The sequence below is a fragment of the Triticum urartu genome, chromosome 6, assembly GCF_003073215.2.
Source record: "Triticum urartu cultivar G1812 chromosome 6, Tu2.1, whole genome shotgun sequence".
Classification (NCBI taxonomy): domain Eukaryota; kingdom Viridiplantae; phylum Streptophyta; class Magnoliopsida; order Poales; family Poaceae; genus Triticum; species Triticum urartu.
In genome coordinates, this window is record NC_053027.1 from 496,882,956 (window position 1) to 496,895,456 (window position 12,501).

Here is a 12,501-nt window from a genome sequence, read left to right on the forward strand (position 1 = left end):
GGGCGTTTGAGATTCGTTTAGAGCAACTCCAATGGGCCGACCCAAACGGACGGCGATTTTGTCCGTTTGGGTCGGCCAGGCGGACACGGACGTCCGCTTCCGCGTTTGGGTCGGTGCGTGCGCCCAACGCCGCGGCTCCGGGTCGGCCTTGACGCGGCGTCGGGGAGGGGACGGCGGGGCCACAGGCGGCACCACGCAGTCGCCGGCCGCGGAGAAGGCAATGGCCTACGCCATGGCCTCCTCGCACGGGCCTCCTCTTCCTCCGCCGCCTCCACCCTGCGCCGCTCGTCCTCCTCGCTCTCACGGTATATCGCCGCAAGGGTCGGCTGGTCCTCCTCGCGGACGACGAGCGGGGGCGGCGGCAGGCTGCGGTCGACCCCACGCATGCCTCGGTGCCTCGCCTCCTCGTGCTTGAAGGGGAACCACCGCTTCTAGTTCGGCGAGTCAATGGCGTAGGTGTCGTCACGGCGCTGCTCCGGCATCAGCAGCGCTTGCCGGCGCCGCACCTCTTCCTCGTGCGCCCTAGCCAACCGCGACGCTGCCGGCACCGGGATCCTCTCTGGATCCAGATGCCAGTCGTGCGGCAGGGTGACGTCGCGGTACGGCAGAGGCACGCGGTGTTGCCAGTGCCACTCCGCCTGGTGCACTGGCATGTTCACGCGTTGCCTCTGCCGGCGAGCCGGTGCTGGCGGAGGTGGGAGGAGCTCCGTTGGGAAAGGGACAACGGGGCCTTGCTGCTGCCGGCGCTGGAGAAGAGCCCCATCTCGATGTGGTGGTGGTGGCTAGGGTTTGCCGGCGACGTGGGAGCAGAGTTGGCTAGATGTGGACGCAAGTTTGGATGAGGACGACCCCGCAGCACGACCGGCTTAAAAAAGGACGACCGCCGTCGCTAACGCATGGGCCTGTGGTCATAAATTAAGCTGACCGCGTGAGCAGCGGGTAGTTGGACGGCCGTCAGGTGGGGACGAGGCGTACGCCGAGAAGGCGCGCGCGACGTCCGTTCCACGTCCGTGGCGACGCATTTGGGGCGTAAATTTAGGCCGCAAATGCATCAGCGCGGACGCGAAGCGGACGTGATTTGGGTTTGAATCGATGCATTGGGCCGTCATTTTTGTCTGCATCATCCCAAACAGACACAGGTGGACGAAATGGGTCACCCCATTAAAGTTGCTCTTAAAGAGCTTGTCTGGGTAAAAATTATGACCGGACAGTGATTGGGCGATTCAGCTAGACGTATGAGACGGATTTAAAAGGACCAGTTGTAGATGATCTAATAGTGCGAAATTTTGTTTGGGCAGCTGATATAGGTAGCACTGCCTCTAGCCTAGCTCTATGGATGCAAGAGGGGTGGGTGGTCAGGACTTCAAAGCCGCGTCTCAGCCTTTCATGCAGGCCAGGCCTCTGGTACGTGTTACTTCTTTCGTCCGGAAATACTTGTCATCAAAATGGATAAAAAATATATCTAGACATATTTTAGTTTTATTTAGATTTTTTTTTATTCATTTTCATGATAAATATTTTTGGACGGAGGGAGTACAAGTCATTTGACCATGGGGAGATGTCAATTGTTGGGGAACGTAGTAATTTCAAAAAAAATCCTACGCACACGCAGGATCATGGTGATGCATAGCAACGATAGGGCAGAGTGTTGTCTACATACCCTCGTAGACCGTTTGCGGAAGCGTTATATCAACGCGGTTGATATAGTCGTACGTCTTTACGATCCGACAGATCCAAGTACCGAAAGCACGGCACCTCCGAGTTCTACACACGTTCGGCTCGGTGACGTCCTCGCCTTCTCGATCCAGCAAGAGGGGCGAAGTAGTAGATGAGTTCCGGCAGCACGACGGCGTGGTGACGGTGTTGGTGAAGAACAATCTCCGTAGGGCTTCGCCTAAGAACTAAGAAAACTATGAAGGAGGATAAACTAGAGGGGACAGGGTTGCCGACACACGACTTGGTGTTTCTTGATGTGTCTTTGGTGCTAGCCCTGCCCCTCTATTTATATGTTGAGCCCTCGGTAGCAAAAGCCTCCTCAAAGTCAGTTTTGCCCGAAAGGCAAGAGTCCCACTCGGACTCTAGGACCAAACGCCACAATCATTAGCGTCTGGCCCAGACGCCATGGGCCTCGGCTTCTGGCCCAGGGCCAGACGCCAGGGTCTCCGGCGTTTGGTCCCCTGGCCACCGCAAAACTCCTTTTGCACCGACTGATAGCCCCATGGGCCTGACCCCTTGGCCAAACCATATCATCCAATATATGAATCTTTACCTCCGGACCATTCTGGAGCTCCTCGTCATGTCCGTGATCTCATCCGGGACTCAGAACAACATTCGGTCACCAACATACATAACTCATAGTACTATATCGTCAATGAACGTTAAGCGTGCAGACCCTACGGGTTCGAGAACTATGTAGACATGACCAAGACACCTCTGTGGTCAATAATCAATAGCGGGACCTGGATGCCCATATTGGCTCCTACATATTCTACGAAGATCTTTATCGGTCAGACCGCATAACAACATACGTTGTTCACTTTGTCATCTGTATGTTACTTGCCCGAGATTCGATCGTCGGTATCTCAATACCTAGTTCAATCTCGTTACCGGAAAGTCTCTTTACTCGTTCCGTAATACATCATCCCGCAACTAACTCATTAGTTGCAATGCTTGCAAGGCTTAGGTGATGTGCATTATCGAGTGGGCCCAGAGATACCTCTCCGACAATCGGAGTGAAAAATCCTAATCTCGAAATACGCAAACCCAACAAGTACCTTCGGAGACACTTGTAGAGCACCTTTATAATCACCCAGTTACGTTGTGATGTTTGGTGGCACACAAAGTGTTCCTCTGGTAAACGGGAGTTGCATAATCTCATAGTCATAGGAAGATGTATAAGTCATGAAGAAAGCAATAGCAACAAACTAAACGATCAAGTGCTAAGCTAACGGAATGGGTCAAGTCAATCACATCATTCTCCTAATGATGTGATCCCGTTAATCAAATGACAACTCATATCTATGGTTAGGAAACATAACCATCTTTGATCAACAAGCTAGTCAAGTAGAGGCATACTAGTGACACTCTGTTCATCTATGTATTCACACATGTATTATGTTTCTGGTTAATACAATTCTAGCATGAATAATAAACATTTATCATGATATAAGGAAATAAATAATAACTTTATTATTGCCTCTAAGGCATATTTCCTTCAGTCTCCCACTTGCACTAGAGTCAATAATCTAGTTCACATCGCCGTGTGATTTAATACCAATAGTTAACATCATCATGTGATTAACACCCATAGTTCACATCGACATGTGACCAACACCCAAAGGGTTTACTAGAGTCAATAATCTAGTTCACATTGCTATGTGATTAACACCCAAAGAGTACTAAGGTGTGATCATGTTTTGCTTGTGAGAGAAATTTATTCAACGGGTCTGCCACATACGTATTTTGCAAATTTCAATGTCAACAATGCTCTGCACGGAGCTACTCTAGCTAATTGCTCCCACTTTCAATATGTATCCAGATTGAGACTTAGAGTCATCTGGATCAGTGTCAAAACTTGCATCAATGTAACCCTTTACGACCAACCTTTTGTCACCTCCATAATCAAGAAACATATCCTTATTCCACTAAGGATAATTTTGACCAATGTCCAGTGATATACTCCTAGATCACTATTGTACTCCCTTGCCAAACTCGGGGCAGGGTATACAATAGGTCAGGTACACAACATGGCATACTTTAAAGAACCTATGGCTGAGGCATAGGGAATGACTTTCAATCTCTCTCCATCTTCTGCCGTGGTCGGGTTTTGAGTCTTACTCAACTTCACACCTTGTAACACAGGCAAGAACTCCTTCTTTGACTGTTCCATTTTGAACTACTTCAAAATCTTGTCAAGGTATGTACTCATTGAAAAACTTATCAAGCATCTTGATCTATCTCTATAGATCTTGATGCTCAATATGTAAGCAGCTTCACCGAGGTCTTTCTTTGAAAAACTCCTTTCAAACATTCCTTTATGCTTTGGAGAATAATTCTACATTATCTCTGATCAACAATATGTCATTCACATATACTTATCAGAAATGATGTAGTGCTCCCACTCACTTTCTTGTAAATACAGGCTTCACCGTAAGTCTGTATAAAACTATATGCTTTGATCAACTTATCAAAGAGTATATTCCAACTCCGAGATGCTTGCACCAGTCCATAGATGGATCGCTGGAGCTTGCATATTTTGTTAGTACCTTTAGGATTGACAAAACCTTCTGGTTGCATCATATACAACTCTTCTTTAATAAATCCATTAAGGAATGCAGTTTTGTTTATCCATTTGCCAGATTTCATAAAATGTGGCAATTGCTAACATGATTCGGACAGACTTAAGCATAGATACGAGTGAGAAACTCTCATCGTAGGCAACACCTTGAACTTGTCGAAAACCTTTTTGCGACAATTCTAGCTTTGTAGATAGTAACACTACTATCAGCGTCCGTCTTCCTCTTGAAGATCCATTTAATCGCAATGGCTCACCGATCAATGGGCAAGTCAATCAAAGTCCATACTTTGTTCTCATACATGGATCTCATCTCAGATTTCATGGCCTCAAGCCATTTCGCGGAATCTGGGCTCATCATCGCTTCCTCATAGTTCGTAGGCTCGTCATGGTCAAGTAACATGACCTCTAGAAAAGGATTACCGTACCACTCTGGTGCAGATCTCACTCTGGTTTACCGGCGAGGTTTGGTAGCAACTTGATCTGAAGTTACATGATCATCATCATTAGCTTCCTCACTAATTGGTGTAGTAGTCACAGGAACATATTTCTGTGATGAACTACTTTCCAATAAGGGAGTAGGTACAGTTACCTCATCAAGTTCTACTTTCCTCCCACTTACTTCTTTTGAGAGAAACTCCTTCTCTAGAAAGGATCCATTCTCAGCAACAAATATCTTGCCTTCGGATCTGTGATAGAAGGTGTACCCAACATTTTCTTTTGGGTATCCTATGAAGACGCACTTCTCCGATTTGGGTTTGAGCTTATCAGGTTGAAACTTTTTCACATAAGCATTGCAACCTCAAACTTTAATAAACGACAGCTTAGGTTTCTTGCCAAACCATAGTTCATACGGTGTCGTCTCAACGGATTTAGATGGTGCCCTATTTAACGTGAATGTAGCTGTCTCTAATGCATAACCCCAAAACGATAGTGGTAGATCGGTAAGAGACATCATAGATCGCACCATATCTAATAAAGTACGGTTATGACATTCGGACACACCATTACACTGTGGTGTTCCAGGTGGCGTGAGTAGTGAAACTATTTCACATTGTTTTAACTGAAGGCCGAACTCGTAACTCAAATATTTTACTTCTGCGATCATATCATAGAACCTTTTATTTTTGTTACGATGATTCTCCACTTCACTCTGAAATTCTTTGAACTTTTCTAATGTTTCAGACTTGTGTTTCATCAAGTAGATATACTCATATCTGCTCAAACCATCTGTGAATATCAGAAAGTAATGATACCTGCTGCGAGCCTCAATATTCATCGGATCACGTACATCAGTATGTGTGATTTCCAACAAATTTGTTGCTCGCTCCATTGTTCCGGAGAACGGAGTCTTAGTCATCTTGCCCATGAGGCATGGTTCGCAAGCATCAACTGATTCATAATCAAGTGATTCCAAAAGCCCATCAGCATGGATTTTCTTCATGCGCTTTACACCAATATAACCTAAACGGCAGTGTCACAAATAAGTTGCACTATCATTATTAACTTTGCATCTTTTGGCTTCAATATTATGAAAATGTGCATCACCACGATCGAGATCCAACAAACCATTTTCATTTAGTGTGTAACCATATAAGGTTTTATTCATGTAAACAGAACAACAATTTATTCTCTTACTTAAATGAATAACCGTATTGCAATAAACATGATCAAATCATATTCATGCTCAACGCAAACACCAAATAACACTTATTTAGGTTCAACACTAATCCAGAAAGTATAGGGAGTGTGCGATGATGATCATATCAATCTTGGAACCACTTCCAACACACATCGTCACTTCACCCTTAACTAGTCTCTTTTCATTCTGCAACTCCCGTTTCGAGTTACTACTCTTAGCAACTGAACCAGTATCAAATACCGAGGGGTTGCTACGAACACTAGTAAAATACACACCAATAATCTGTATATCAAATATACCTTTGTTCACTTTGCCATCCTTCTTATCCGCCAAATACTTGGGGCAGTTCCGCTTACAGTGACCAGTCCCTTTGCAGTAGAAGCACTTAGTCTCAGGCTTAGGACCAGACTTGGGCTTCTTCACTTGAGCAGCAACTTGCTTGCCGTTCTTCTTGAAGTTCCCCTTCTTCCCTTTGCCCTTTTCTTGAAACTAGTGGTCTTGTCTACCATCAACACTTGATATTTTTCTTGATTTCTACCCTCGTTGATTTCAGCATTACGAAGAGCTTGGGAATCGTTTCCGTTATCCCTTGCATATAATAGTTCATCACAAAGTTCTACTAACTTGGTGGTGGTGACTAGAGAATTCTATCAATCACTATCTTATCTGGAAGATTAACTCCCACTTGATTCAAGCAATTGTAATACCCAGACAATCTGAGTACATGCTCACTGCTTGAGCTATTCTCCTCCATCTTTTTAGCTATAGAACTTGTTGGAGACTTCATATCTCTCAACTCGGGTATTTGCTTGAAATATTAACTTCAACTCCTGGAACATCTCATATGTTTCATGACGTTCAAAACGTCTTTGAAGTCCCGATTCTAAGCCGTTAAGCATGGTGCACTAAACTATCAAGTAGTCATCTTATTGAGCTAGTCAAACGTTCATAACGTCTGCATCTACTCCTGCAATAGGTCTGTCACCTAGCGGTGAATCAAAGACATAATTCTTCTGTGCAGCAATGAGGATAATCCTCAGATCACGGATCCAATCCGCATCATTGCTACTAACATTATTCAACATAATTTTTCTCTAGGAACACAATAAACTGGGAGCAACATCGCGAGCTATTGATCTACAACATAGATATGCTAATACTATCAGGACTAAGTTCATGATAAATTAAAGTTCAATTAATCATATTACTTAAGAACTCCCACTTAGACAGACATCCCTCTAATCTTCTAAGTGATCACGTGATCCATATCAACTAAACCATGTCCGATCATCACGTGAGATGAATTAGTTTCAATGGTGAACATCACTATGTTGATCATATCTACTATATGATTCACGCTCGACCTTTCGGTCTCCGTGTTCCAAGGCCATATCTGTTATATGCTAGGCTCGTCAAGTTTAACCTGAGTATTCCGTGTGTGCAACTGTTTTGCACCCGTTGTATTTGAACGTAGAGCCTATCACACCCGATCATCACGTGGTGTCTCAGCACGAAGAACTTTCGCAACGGTGCATACTCAGGGAGAACACTTGTACCTTGATAATTAGTGAGAGATCATCTTATAAAGCTACCGTCGAACTAAGCAAAATAAGATGTATAAAAGATAAACATCACATGCAATCAAAATATGTGACATGATATGGCCATCATCATCTTGTGCCTTTGATCTCCATCTCCAAAGCATCATCATGATCTCCATCGTCACTGGCATGACACCATGATCTCCATCATCTTGATCTATATCAATGTGTCATCACATGGTCGTCTCGCCAACTATTGCTCTTGCAACTATTGCTATCGCATAGCAATAAAGTAAAGCTATTATTTGGCGCTTGCATCTTATGCAATAGAGAGACAACCATAAGGCTTTTGCCAGTTGCCGATAACTTCAACAAAACATGATCATCTCATACAACAACTTATATCTCATCACGTCTTGACCATATCACATCACAACATTCCCTGCAAAAACAAGTTAGATGTCCTCTACTTTGTTGTTGCAAGTTTTACATGGCTGCTACGGGCTTAGCAAGAACCGTTCTTACCTACGCATCAAAAACCACAACGATAGTTTGTCAAGTTGGTGCTGTTTTAACCTTCGCAAGGACCGGGTGTAGCCACACTTGGTTCAACTAAAGTTGGAGAAATTGACACCCGCCAGCCACCTATGTGCAAAGCACGTCGGTAGAACCAGTCTCGCGTAAGCGTACGTGTAATGTTGGTCCGGGCCGCTTCATCCAACAATACCGCCGAACCAAAGTATGACATGCTGGTAAGCAGTATGACTTATATCGCCCACAAACTCACTTGTGTTCTACTCGTGCATATTACATCAACGCATAAAACCTGGCTCGGATGCCACTGTTGGGGAACGTAGTAATTTCAAAAATTTCCTACGCACATGCAAGATCATGGTGATGCATAGCAATGAGAGGGGAGAGTGTGTCCACATACCCTCGTAGACCGAAAGCGGAAGCGTTAGCACAACGCAGTTGATGTAGTCGTATGTCTTCACGATCCGACCGATCAAGTACCGAACGCACGACACCTCCGAGTTCTGCACACGTTCAACTCGATGACGTCCCTCGAACTCCGATCCAGCCGAGTGTTGAGGGAGAGTTTCATCAGCACGACGGCATGGTGACGATGATGATGTTCTACCGACGCAGGGCTTCGCCTAAGCACCGCTACGATATGATCGAGGTGGATTATGGTGGAGGGGGGCACCGCACACGGCTAAGAGATCAAGAGATCAATTATTGTGTGTATGGGGTGCCCCCTGGCCACGTATATAAAGGAGTGGAGGAGGGGAGGGGCCGGCCCTCTCTATGGCGCGCCCTAGGGGAGTCCTACTCCCACCGGGAGTAGGATTCCCCCTTTCCAAGTAGAACTAGGATCCCTTCCAAGTAGTAGGAGTAGGAGAGAAGGAAAGGGAAGGGAAAAGGAGAAGGAAGGAAGGGGGCGCCCCCTCCCTGGTCCAATTCGGACCAGCCCATGGGGAGGGGTGCGGCCACCCTTTGAGGCCTTTCTCTCCTTTCCCATATGGCCCATTAAGGCCCAATACGAATTCCCATAACTCCCCGGTACTCCCGAAAATACCCGAATCACTCGGAACCTTTACGATGTCCGAATATAGTCGTCCAATATATTGATCTTTACGTCTCGACCATTTCGAGACTCCTCGTCATGTCCCCGATCTCATCCGGGACTTCGAACTCCTTCGGGACATCAAAACACATAGACTCATAATATAGCCGTCATCGAACTTTAAGCGTGCGGACCCTACGGGTTCGAGAACTATGTAGACATGACCGAGACATGTCTCCGGTCAATAACCAATAGCGGAACCTGGATGCTCATATTGGCTCCTACATATTCTACAAAGATCTTTATCGGTCAAACAGCATAACAACATACGTTGTTCCCTTTGTCATCGGTATGTTACTTGCCCGAGATTCGATCGTCGGTATCTCAATACCTAGTTCAATCTCGTTACCGGAAAGTCTCTTTACTCCTTCCGTAATACATCATCTCGCAACTAACTCATTAGTTGCAATGCTTGCAAGGCTTAGGTGATGTGCATTACTGAGAGGGCCCAGAGATACCTCTCCGACAATCGGAGTGACAAATCCTAATCTCGAAATACGCCAACCCAACAAGTACCTTCGGAGACACCTGTAGAGCACCTTTATAATCACCCAGTTACGTTGTGACGTTTGATAGCACACAAAGTGTTCCTCCGGTAAACGGGAGTTGCATAATCTCATAGTCATAGGAACATGTATAAGTCATGAAGAAAGCAATAGCAACAAACTAAACGATCAAGTGCTAAGCTAACGGAATGGGTCAAGTCAATCACATCATTCTCCTAATGATGTGATCCCGTTAATCAAATGACAACTCATGTCTATGGTTAGGAAACATAACCATCTTTGATCAACGAGCTGGTCAAGTAGAGGCATACTAGTGACACTCTATTTGTCTATGTATTCACACATGTATTATGTTTCCGGTTAATACAATTCTAGCAGGAATAATAAACATTTATCATGATATAAGGAAATAAATAATAACTTTATTATTGCATCTAGGGCATATTTCCTTCAGAAAGCAATAGCAACAAACTAAACGATCAAGTGCTAAGCTAACGGAATGGGTCAAGTCAATCACATCATTCTCCTAATGATGTGATCCCGTTAATCAAATGACAACTCATGTCTATGGTTAGGAAACATAACCATCTTTGATCAACGAGCTGGTCAAGTAGAGGCATACTAGTGACACTCTATTTGTCTATGTATTCACACATGTATTATGTTTCCGGTTAATACAATTCTAGCAGGAATAATAAACATTTATCATGATATAAGGAAATAAATAATAACTTTATTATTGCATCTAGGGCATATTTCCTTCAGAAAGCAATAGCAACAAACTAAACGATCAAGTGCTAAGCTAACGGAATGGGTCAAGTCAATCACATCATTCTCCTAATGATGTGATCCCGTTAATCAAATGACAACTCATGTCTATGGTTAGGAAACATAACCATCTTTGATCAACGAGCTGGTCAAGTAGAGGCATACTAGTGACACTCTATTTGTCTATGTATTCACACATGTATTATGTTTCCGGTTAATACAATTCTAGCAGGAATAATAAACATTTATCATGATATAAGGAAATAAATAATAACTTTATTATTGCATCTAGGGCATATTTCCTTCAGAAAGCAATAGCAACAAACTAAACGATCAAGTGCTAAGCTAACGGAATGGGTCAAGTCAATCACATCATTCTCCTAATGATGTGATCCCGTTAATCAAATGACAACTCATGTCTATGGTAAGAAAACTTAACCATCTTTGATCAACGAGCTAGTCAAGTAGAGGCATACTAGTGACACTCTGTTTGTCTATGTATTCACACATTTATTATGTTTCTGGTTAATACAATTCTAGCATGAATAATAAACATTTATCATGATATAAGGAAATAAATAATAACTTTATTATTGCCTCTAGGGCATATTTCCTTGAGTTTCCCACTTGCACTAGAGTCAATAATCTAGTTCACATCGCCATGTGATTTAATACCAATAGTTCACATCACCATGTGATTAACACCCATAGTTCACATCGACATGTGACCAACACCCAAAGGGTTTACTAGAGTTAATAATCTAGTTCACATCGCTATGTTATTAACACCCAAAGAGTACTAAGGTGTGATCATGTTTTGCTTGTGAGAGAAGTTTAGTCAACGGGTCTGCCACATTCAGATCCGTAAGTATTTTGCAAATTTCTATGCCAACAATGCTCTGCACGGAGCTACTCTAACTAATTGCTCCCACTTTCAATATGTATCCAGATTGAGATTTAGAGTCATCTGGATCAGTGTCAAAATTTGCATCAATGTAACTGTCGTGGTTTTGTCACGGTAGATGTCCTAGAGAAAGGACTTAGTCGTGGAGCCATCGCGACGGGTTAGCTTGAAGGGGTTAAAGCGGACACAAGGACGCAAGAGAATTTATACTAGTTCGATCCCTTCAATGAAGGTAAAAGCCTACGTCTAGTTGTGATGGAATTGATGGGGTTTGGATGACTAGGGAGCAAACAAGCTTCGCCTATGTCTCGAGTTGTTGTCTGTTGTCCTTGAATCGCCACCGGGTCCTCCCCTTATATACACGGGTGACTCTCGTCGGCTTACGGAGTCCCAATACCGGCTCATAGATGTGTCTGGTTTGGTCTCTTCTTATTCATAACTTACAATACAGGTTAACTACTAACGCCGGTTTACGGCTACAGGCCTTGAGCCGACCATGGGCCTTGAGCCCTCCTCTGTCTTCTTGGGCTTTAACTTACTTAACTACTGACGAAGTTAACCCGGCCTAGATAGGCCGGTTTACGCCCAGTAGTAATATCCCCAACATTAGGCCCCAGATTGATTTGAACGGGTTCATGTCAATCCTTTAATAAAAGCTTCATCTTCAACATCTTCTTATAAATTGGTAAACCGCCATGATGTCATCTTCTCTGATTGCTGTAAACCGGAGTGACGTCACGTGTCATAACGAAGCTATCCATTATGCTTCTTTGTTTAATAGATCGGCGGAAATCGAGGCGACAGCTCTGTTTTGTGGCCCCTTGATTGTCGTGCCTGACTCATGTTCTTTCGCCTTATAAATAGGACCGAAGGGTCATTTCTTTTCTCCTTCCGTGCCTTCTTCATCTTCCTCGCGTCGCCAGCCTCGGAGCTCCGCCGCCGCCGTCGACCTCTGCCTCATCCTTGGCCGCTGCATCAACCTGAGCGCACCAGAACATCGCGGCAACCTTCCGCATCTTCCTCAGCTCCGGTAAATCTTCTATCTTTTCCCCCGCAGATCTGGCCCAGGGTTTCGCAGTTCTTCAGTGTTCATCGTCTGCCTCTTGCTCATACAATAGATCTTTAGATGAATCCACAAATCTTTATTCTATGCAATGATAGTTGTTTGACCTTCGCCTTTACTTATGCATCTCAAACCATGGGTCTATATGAACGTTTT